Source organism: Glandiceps talaboti, chromosome 20, assembly GCF_964340395.1.
Source record: "Glandiceps talaboti chromosome 20, keGlaTala1.1, whole genome shotgun sequence".
NCBI lineage: Eukaryota > Metazoa > Hemichordata > Enteropneusta > Spengelidae > Glandiceps > Glandiceps talaboti.
This window is the reverse complement of record NC_135568.1, coordinates 14274723-14283739: the sequence shown is the minus strand read 5'-3', so window position 1 is coordinate 14283739 and position 9017 is coordinate 14274723.

Below are 9017 nucleotides of genomic sequence, written 5' to 3'. Positions count from 1 at the left end.
ACCAACAAGTCTCTTAGCTTGTTAACATGGTCTTACGAGGTAGATACCAAATCGTGAACGTTCTTGATTAAAATATTTGATATCACTATGACAACAAGTCTATTTGTATCTTTAATCCGACACGCATTTGAAGTTTGGACTTAAGACAACAATACAGTACGTGTCTTGTGATATCAGACGCATGATAACAAATATATAAAAAAAGTTCTACACCAGATATCTAACACTTTAGTCACGGTTGAAGATCAATTTATTCAATATAGGAAAGCGCATTGTATAATTTATGACGACTCCGTCCTAAATACCACCAATATTGAAATGGTCGTTTCGGAAACTATATGCAAATACAGTATAATCCTAGTCAATATGATTAAAATCTGATATATGGTGAATACCGATCGATTTCTTTATTTGCCTCAATTTCCTTTGTTCATTGTCCTGTTGTTTTTCGTTTTCATGAGTGTCAACTAGTCAACTAGCATGCCAGACCTGTTTTTTCTATTTTATGCGATATATACTAAAAGTGTAGGAAATACCTTCTCTAGGTCAGGGTCGGGCCAGTGGAAAAGGTCTTGTTTTTGTTATCTGGATTTCTTACATTGACTTTGCAAGTATCAAGTCTCCAACCTCATATCAATCAACCGATTGTATATTGAGTGTTATATTTCATCCGATTCTTTCTTCATTTCGTTCTAACTATATAGTGTCAAATGGCAGATTTCTGTCAAATATATGCATTATGTGATATAGTGGTCTGAGATGTTAAATATATACAAGACAACCAAAAGTGTATGACAGAGAAATAATTTGTCGGTACTTTTAAATTACCTTACTTTTTCCCGGCAGTTATTTTTCTTTGTGTTTCGGTTCAATTGGTCTGATGTCCGAAACCGTCATTGAAACCAATGTTTTTTTTTCCAGTTACATTTCTGAAAACTCTGTTTCCAGTTTACAATAAACGATGGCTGGCAAATGGATTGAGGAGGAGAAGAAATATGATGCAACTAACTTAAAATTGCAACAAGTACCAGAGGAACTATGGACCAAATACAAACATGCCGAAATTGTTGATCTGTCACGTAACGCACTTCAGGCACTGCCAATACAATTCCGTAAACTTTCAAAACTTAGAAAATTAAATCTCTCGAACAATCGCTTTAAAAAATTCCCGGATGTCATCACTCAGCTGACTACTCTAGGAATACTTCATATCACGAACAATGCTATCAGATATATTCCTAACAGTATTATTAACTTGATAAATGTATTTAGTTTAGATATGTCGAAAAATCAACTTACGGAAATACCAGCTCCACTGTGTTCACTACGCAATTTGACATTACTTTTTCTAGGTGGAAATAGAATACAGGAATTGCCTATCCAATTCTTCAAGCTCAGGGAAAATAAGATAACTAAAATTCCTGTCGACATCAGAAAGTTACATCAGCTCGTTCACTTGAGTTTATCAGGGAACCAGATTACAGACATTCCATCGTCAGTTTGGACGTTGAAGAAGTTAGAGATCCTGAATCTTAGTAATAACAAAATCGCCATTCTCTCTGATAATGTAGGTGAACTGCAGCTACTTCAACAGATGACTATAGCAGGAAACCAACTTACCAAAATACCTTCTACACTGTTTACACTGCAAAGGTTGACGAGATTAGACCTTGCTGGTAATAAAATAACGAATGTACCTGATGAAATCGCAGCACTACAGGATCTTCAAGCGCTGAACCTATCATCTAATCAAATTAAAGTATTACCCAATTCGTTGTGGAAGTTAACAAAGTTGAAAGAGTTAGACATTCGGTCGAACGAAATATCGAATATTCCTGACAGGTTTCACGAACTGCAAAATCTAGAGCAGTTGAATCTATCATTTATAAAGCTTCCTGAAACAACTTGTTCGATGTGGTCTCTATCACATCTAAAGAAGATTGATCTCGACTATACATCTATTAAGAAAGTTCCGGAAAATCTGGATCACCTGAAGCACATAGAAGTGTTGTTATTGGCAGGAAATCAACTTAACGAGATACCTAATTCGGTGTGTAAGCTGGAAACATTAAAGCAGCTGAACCTAAGAGGAAACAAACTTGTACGACTTCCGGATAGTATCTACAGGCTGAGGAAATTAGAAATGTTGGTGTTGTCTAAAAATAAGCTTGTCGAACTTCCATGTGGAATCACAGATCTCAACAATCTCGACACACTAGATTTAGAAGACAACGAGTTACAACACTTACCACGTGACATGCTGAAGCTGTCCAAACTACAGAACATTAACTTCAGTGGAAATCCATTCAGTAGGGGACAACGTATTCACAGTCAAAACAGTCGTGTAAAAACAATTGTCATACTTGAAAAACTAATCCAAAAACAGCAGCGTCAATCTGAAAAGCCACAAACCATGCTATCAGTTGAAACCGACGAAACAATAGAATCTCAACTGCAGCAACTTCGAATAATGCAAACTCAGTTATCAGCGGCATTATTAACAGTACAGAAAAAATTCGAAGAACGATCATCAACAATGATTGAAAACTACAGTATGGAGAGAAAACCGAGAGGGTTGGCTATCATCATCAACAACCATACATTCTTAACACCAATCCCTCCACGATATGGAACTGAATTTGATGAAAGTATGTATTTTGTATTTTAATATTTTAAGTATAACATACATAATGATTCTGCTTGAAATGGTATCTTGCTTTAATTAAGCTTATAATTAGCCAAACATCATTCACTATTGTTGATCAATGTAAACAAACTCATAAATGACGTCACAGTGCAATGTAATCTAAGCTTGACAGTTGACGTATTTTCGCTGTGCACGATTAGATATGAAAGTTTCATTTTGTGTAAACAATTCTGTACTGATAAACTGTACAAAAATAATTTTAAAAAAGCTATGGCGCTTAGTCCATTAGTTAATGTAAATTGTGTACTCTATATGAATAGTTTATGCAAAATTGCCAGATAACTCTTTTACCTGCGATATGTGACACCAAGGCTTAATTTCTTAAAAGATTTTAAACAAATAAACACGTCATACAACAAAGAAATACACATGGACAATAACAATGATAACAAACAACAAATTTCATCTACATTTATTGACTTATGCTCTTCAGATCTATGTACAAAGTCGCATTCGTTATGAACCCCGACACAGAGTGGGTGGCAACTTTATTTCAATACATAGTTTTAACTCGCAAATTTTTTGGCTTCTTCAAGCTGCACTAGCTACAACTGGGAATTATGTTTGTTACATATAATGATTTAATCGCATATCGTACATCGCGAACAGTATTAAACCTTATGTGGGTAAATATATTTTGTAACAGTACACATACTATGGTGCAATTTATCCCATCAAGTTGATTTTTGGGTCCACACCGAAAACCTGCGGCCCGATTAATCACGACTTTAACTTATTACTACATATTGATTTAAAAGGACATCTAATTGGAATGTACAGTGTCTGATGATCGGTATTTTAACAGCTTTCAGTGAACATATTGGTGATTATCCCATCAAGGATTCTTACTGCTTTCTACCATTTTACTAACAGGACTGCTTGCAGAACTATTCGACAAGCTACACTTCACGGTTCGCACACATAACGACTTACAAGCTGAAGAGATGGAATCAGTTATGAGAGAAGTCAGTCAACTAGACCACTCTATGTACGACTGTCTGGTGGTCTGTATTCTTTCACATGGTGCGAAAGACGTCGTGTATGGTACTAACAATGTCGTAGTAGAGATACGGGATCTGACAAGACGATTTGTAGCAGACAGATGCCGTTCCTTGGCGGGAAAACCGAAGATATTCTTCATTCAAGCTTGTCAAGGTCACGCCGTAATGGCGGGAGTTGATTTAGAGCCTGATACTATGTACTGCCAGCAGCTTGTTCCAAATGAGGCCGACTTCCTGGTCGGATACTCTACTGTTCCGGGATACAAATCGTTCAGAAGCAAATCTACAGGTTCTATTTACATACAGAAACTTGTCGACGCGTTAAAAACACATGCTGATGACAATGACATCCTTTTAATTTTAACGAAAGTTAATGATGAAGTTGGCAAACTTCTTGTTCATAGAGAAGGTGACATCTGTGTAACACAGTGTCCAGCTATGGTTAGCACTTTGAGGAAACACCTTTTCTTTAAATCATAAGACTTGGGTATGACATTATCATATTCAAGAGAGAGTTCAGATTTGATTGTGCACTCATTTACAACAACAACAACAACAACAACAACAACGACGACGACGACGACAACAACAACAACAACAACAACAACAACAACAACACATTCATGTATCTCAATATATATGATGTAAAGTCACGTCTAAAATCCTTACCATTTGAGTGTCATGTTATGAACTTGTACATGCTCAATAAAACCTCATCATGTAATCTACTATAACTTTATTGATATATTACAAGTTGCATGGTTACTGATATAAAAAATAAACCCAAACTTTCTCAACAAAATGACAACAATGGCTATAGTTAACATTGTACTCTTCCTTAAGTCATTGACATATAGACATGAGAAATACAATGCGGCAAAGCACAGCGTCCCAACTTATACCGCAATTCCATTTGTAGCAACTTATACGTGTGTTAGTTTAGAACCTTCTTTCGGTTGATTCTGACAATGTCAGATCATGATATATGGCGAGTATTGTGCAGCAATCGGACGTCTGTTCGTATTGATAACACAGTACAAGGGAAGTTATTAATGCAGCAGTATAATTGCCATCATGTCAAGGACTCATTTTGTAAAATGAAGGAGAATCACAATACGAGGTCAACACACCACATTAAGATATGACCCAAAACTGTCTCTACAATTGTCCAAACACATTATTTTTTGACGACAAGCTTTTCTAAGATTTAATTGACTGTGGTGTTCCTTTCTTTTAGTTGTATTTCTTTTCTTTTTTCATGATCTTTGTATTCAAGCAGTCAGAATGCTAATGGTGGTGGTTTTGCTGTCAGATGACGAATTATGTTGCCTTTCGCAGTAAATGTAAATGTATATCCTACTAATGCCAGACTCATATTGTGGTTATGACTTGATGATATCCATTATAGAATTTCATCCACACATCTGTTTTTTCGCATATACACTGGCATTCTCATTCACATGCCAGGTCGAATTATTCAAAAACTGACTGCTGTTCACTACGTGTATTGGCTACATGAATTGTGTGTGTTGTTAATCATTGAATATTTAAAATGGAGCGATATATCATCCGGCTTGTCATTGTCAATCATGTAACCAAAGTCTACTTGTACAAACTAACTAATAAACTACAAGTCTTTCGTCACACGAAATCGCCCACCATAATGCGATTGTCTTAAGATAACCAATAGTCTTCTATTAGTAACTCCTGTTGAAGTATGCCTACCAGTATGGCTTCCCTCAGAGAGATACATTTTGACATGTAATATTTGACAGTTTGACTTTGACAAAAAAATGCAAAGTTTATCTGTCGCACCTTAATACATGACATGTACATGGTACACTGAATCCGAATTATCAATAACCTTTTGAACCTATAGATACATACTTTAAATATCTATACCACCATCGAGTTAGATATTATAATTCTGTCTATCGTGCCTAACTAAATGACCATTAAGTTTGTGATTTATTATACTGATGATTAGCTGCATTGTTGTGTGTTTTGTTGCGATAACATTGTTTAATTCTGCCTACGTGCAAATGGCGCCGAATGAAGATAAAATACATGACCAGACAGAGTGACCCAATGGTAATTCGTCGTCAAAATTAAAAGACTTAAGTATTCTGATGTTTCACGATGATCACGAATCTGCGAAACACGGTAAATCTCTCTGGACATCGTCAATTTAAATGTGTTACTTCTCAAGTTAGAGTCGACTAAGGTGTGAATTTATATAATACCGTCGACACTGACGATGTGCCCCAAATACTTTATTTACATTACGCCTTACCTGTATGTCCATCCATGTGTACGTATTAAAAACCACATGGCTGTGACTAGTCAGTTATATAATCAAATTTAGATCTAGAGGTCACGTGAGTGCAATTATGAGTTCAACCATGTCATGATAGTATACACAAGACGGTATCTGACATCGAATGATTCCTAGGTTGGTGAAAGGTGACATATACAGCTCTGCACAAGCTGTGGGGTAATCATATAATTTATGTGGGTACTAAGGTTGGCTTAATTTAGAACTGTCAAAACTTACATTCTGCCCTCAAGTAATACTTTGTTTTCAAGTAGTTACTGTGAAAAGTCGTAATCCATGTACATGTACTGTATTCATCAAACTTTCTAACTCTACGTACACCAATCATAGGTGACTTGAAGTTAGTAGTTGACAAGCGACGAAATTGACATCTAAGTTGTACCAAAAGCGTTTCTGAAATTTGAACATGTTTTGCAAGCCATTGAAATGAATAATTGACTGACAAATCAGGAATTCTATTTCGTCTGATGAGTGGTCAATGAATCATAGGCTCGATTATATCTAATTTAAATAAATGTGAATAAATCAAAGTTTCAGTGAAACTGTAGATATTCTTAATATGTTACTCATGAATATGAACAAAACTGAGGGAACGACAAGTTTTCAAGAAAGTATAAGTCAAGTCAATCTTATGTGTAGCTTAGAAGACAAAATCTCAACTTCGAGAAGAGATACCGTACCTCTTTCACAGCAATGCCAGGTGGTTTGTTATTGCTATAACTGTAAAGTTATGCTAAAATAATAACAAATGTTAGTTCATACTCGGAATGTTATGGGAAATTCTATAGCAGGAATACAATCATGCATTAGCCACTATGGGACTTCTACTGTATATGATACTAGTATATCAAAAGTCAAATAATCGAATCCCTTAACATGTAGATTGCGCCACCAACGTCTATAATATCTACTATAATTTCATCAATTTTCTTTTCTAGCAATAGTTTAAATTTCTTTCATGGCTAGGAAATAAGAATAAATAATAGGTTTCTAATCTTGCTAGATAATGGAAAAAAAATCGGTATTCATATACTCTTAGCAAAAATCAAAAATATGTTTACAATCCATGGCAAGATGAACAGATTATATTCCCTGCACTATATTTGGGTGTATAAGAAATTTAAAATGACACAATCTTGCAGCATTTTAACGACCAACAAACACATCATCTCAACTTCTGTATGAATCGTAATTCCCTTAAGCTGATATTTATATGATGTTGTTTTTTCTCTACACATTATCGAGGAGTAATGAAAGGTATTAAATCAAATATAAACGTTTTGGTTTGTCTTGGTTTGGTTAGTTGTTTAATGATGTGGTTGGGCACAATAATTTTGAGATTGAGGTTTTATATAGAAGCGCATAATGTGTTATAAAATAACACCAACAAATAGCTCCTATTAATGCTATATGAGGAGTAGAATAAAACTTATGTCGTTGGTGGCGCTGCTATGATTCCGGGAGTGGAAATCAAGAGAGATTCAATGTTAAACCAAAAGTTTGTATTTTACATCCAAACGTTCACAAAGACAGACAGACAGACAGACAGACAGACAGACAGACAGACAGACAGACAGACAGACAGACAGACAGACAGACAGACAGACAGACTGACAAAAATACTGTAAAGATATTTTCAAGATTCGATTCAAGATTTAATTTACAAATTCGTAGACTAGACTTACACATTTTGAATGGATATGATTACAAAAATATTTCTGGTTGATCTCAATCTAGTACAACACATTCTAACAGTGTACGCTACATAATGGTCTATATATTGATGCAAAATGAGTCTTTCCTACGTTATTCGTGGATTATATGATATATATTTTTTGCACTTTATTGTTTTATAACACGAAGAAAATGGATAGAAGAAGACGTGATCATCATTGAGTTCACTAATTCTTAACATGTACCACGTCCTGTACCTCGCACAGGGTTGATGTAGAATGTCAGAAGAGGTCAGACAGTCTCTGACTACACAGGCATTGTCCATGATTTATATCAATTAGTCTAATCACAATGTTGACATAGTCAAATATTCGAAACTGGGGAATGTATCCAAAATTACCCCAAAGATTCTATTTTTAGTATGTGCGTCAAATCTTTGTTAGTTTGGCAATCGGCACTGTTGTGGTAACATTTGTTGACTTCCTCCTTCTTTGTGAGACGGTTTTGTGATTTGAATGGTAAGTGTTTTCCATTAATCTAGTAAGTAAGGATTGGTTAAAATGGGCCATTTACGTAGAGGGAGGATTCTTGAAGATTTTCGAGACAGTATGATTTCTTGATTTCCTTAACATTGAATGTACTATTCTACTGTCCATGAACTAAAGACTTACTGCAACAGCTCCTGGTCAATTTGTTCTGATAATTAAGTGACCAAAAGTACTGGGGAGTGTAATTCGGTTGCCGGGTTTATCTTATAGTCTGTTTTTTTTTTATATTTTCCATCTTAACATCTTCCATCTTTCCCTGGAGAGATATTCCTTTTACCTTCAAGCTAATGTCCTTATTTCTAAAGAAAACTTGTGAATTGGTGATACATCGTTCGATATGTCAACTAGTTTACCAACAAGTCTCTTATTTTGTCAAGATGGTCTTCCGATTTAGATGCCAAATCGTGAACGTTCTTGATGGAATTATTTGATATCACTATGACAACTAGTCTATTTAATCCGACACCCATTTGAAGTTTGGACTTTAGACAGCAATGCAGTACGTGTCTTGTGATATCAGACGCATGATAACAAATATAAAAAAACAGTTCTACACCAGATATCTAACACTTTAGTCACGGTTGAGGTTCAACTGATTCAATATAGAAAAGCGCATTGTATAATTTATGACGTCCTAAATACCACCAATATTGAAATGGCCATTCGGAAACTATATGCAAAAACAGTATATTCCTAGTCGATATGATTAAAATCTGATATATGGTGAATACGGATCGATTTCTTTATTTGCC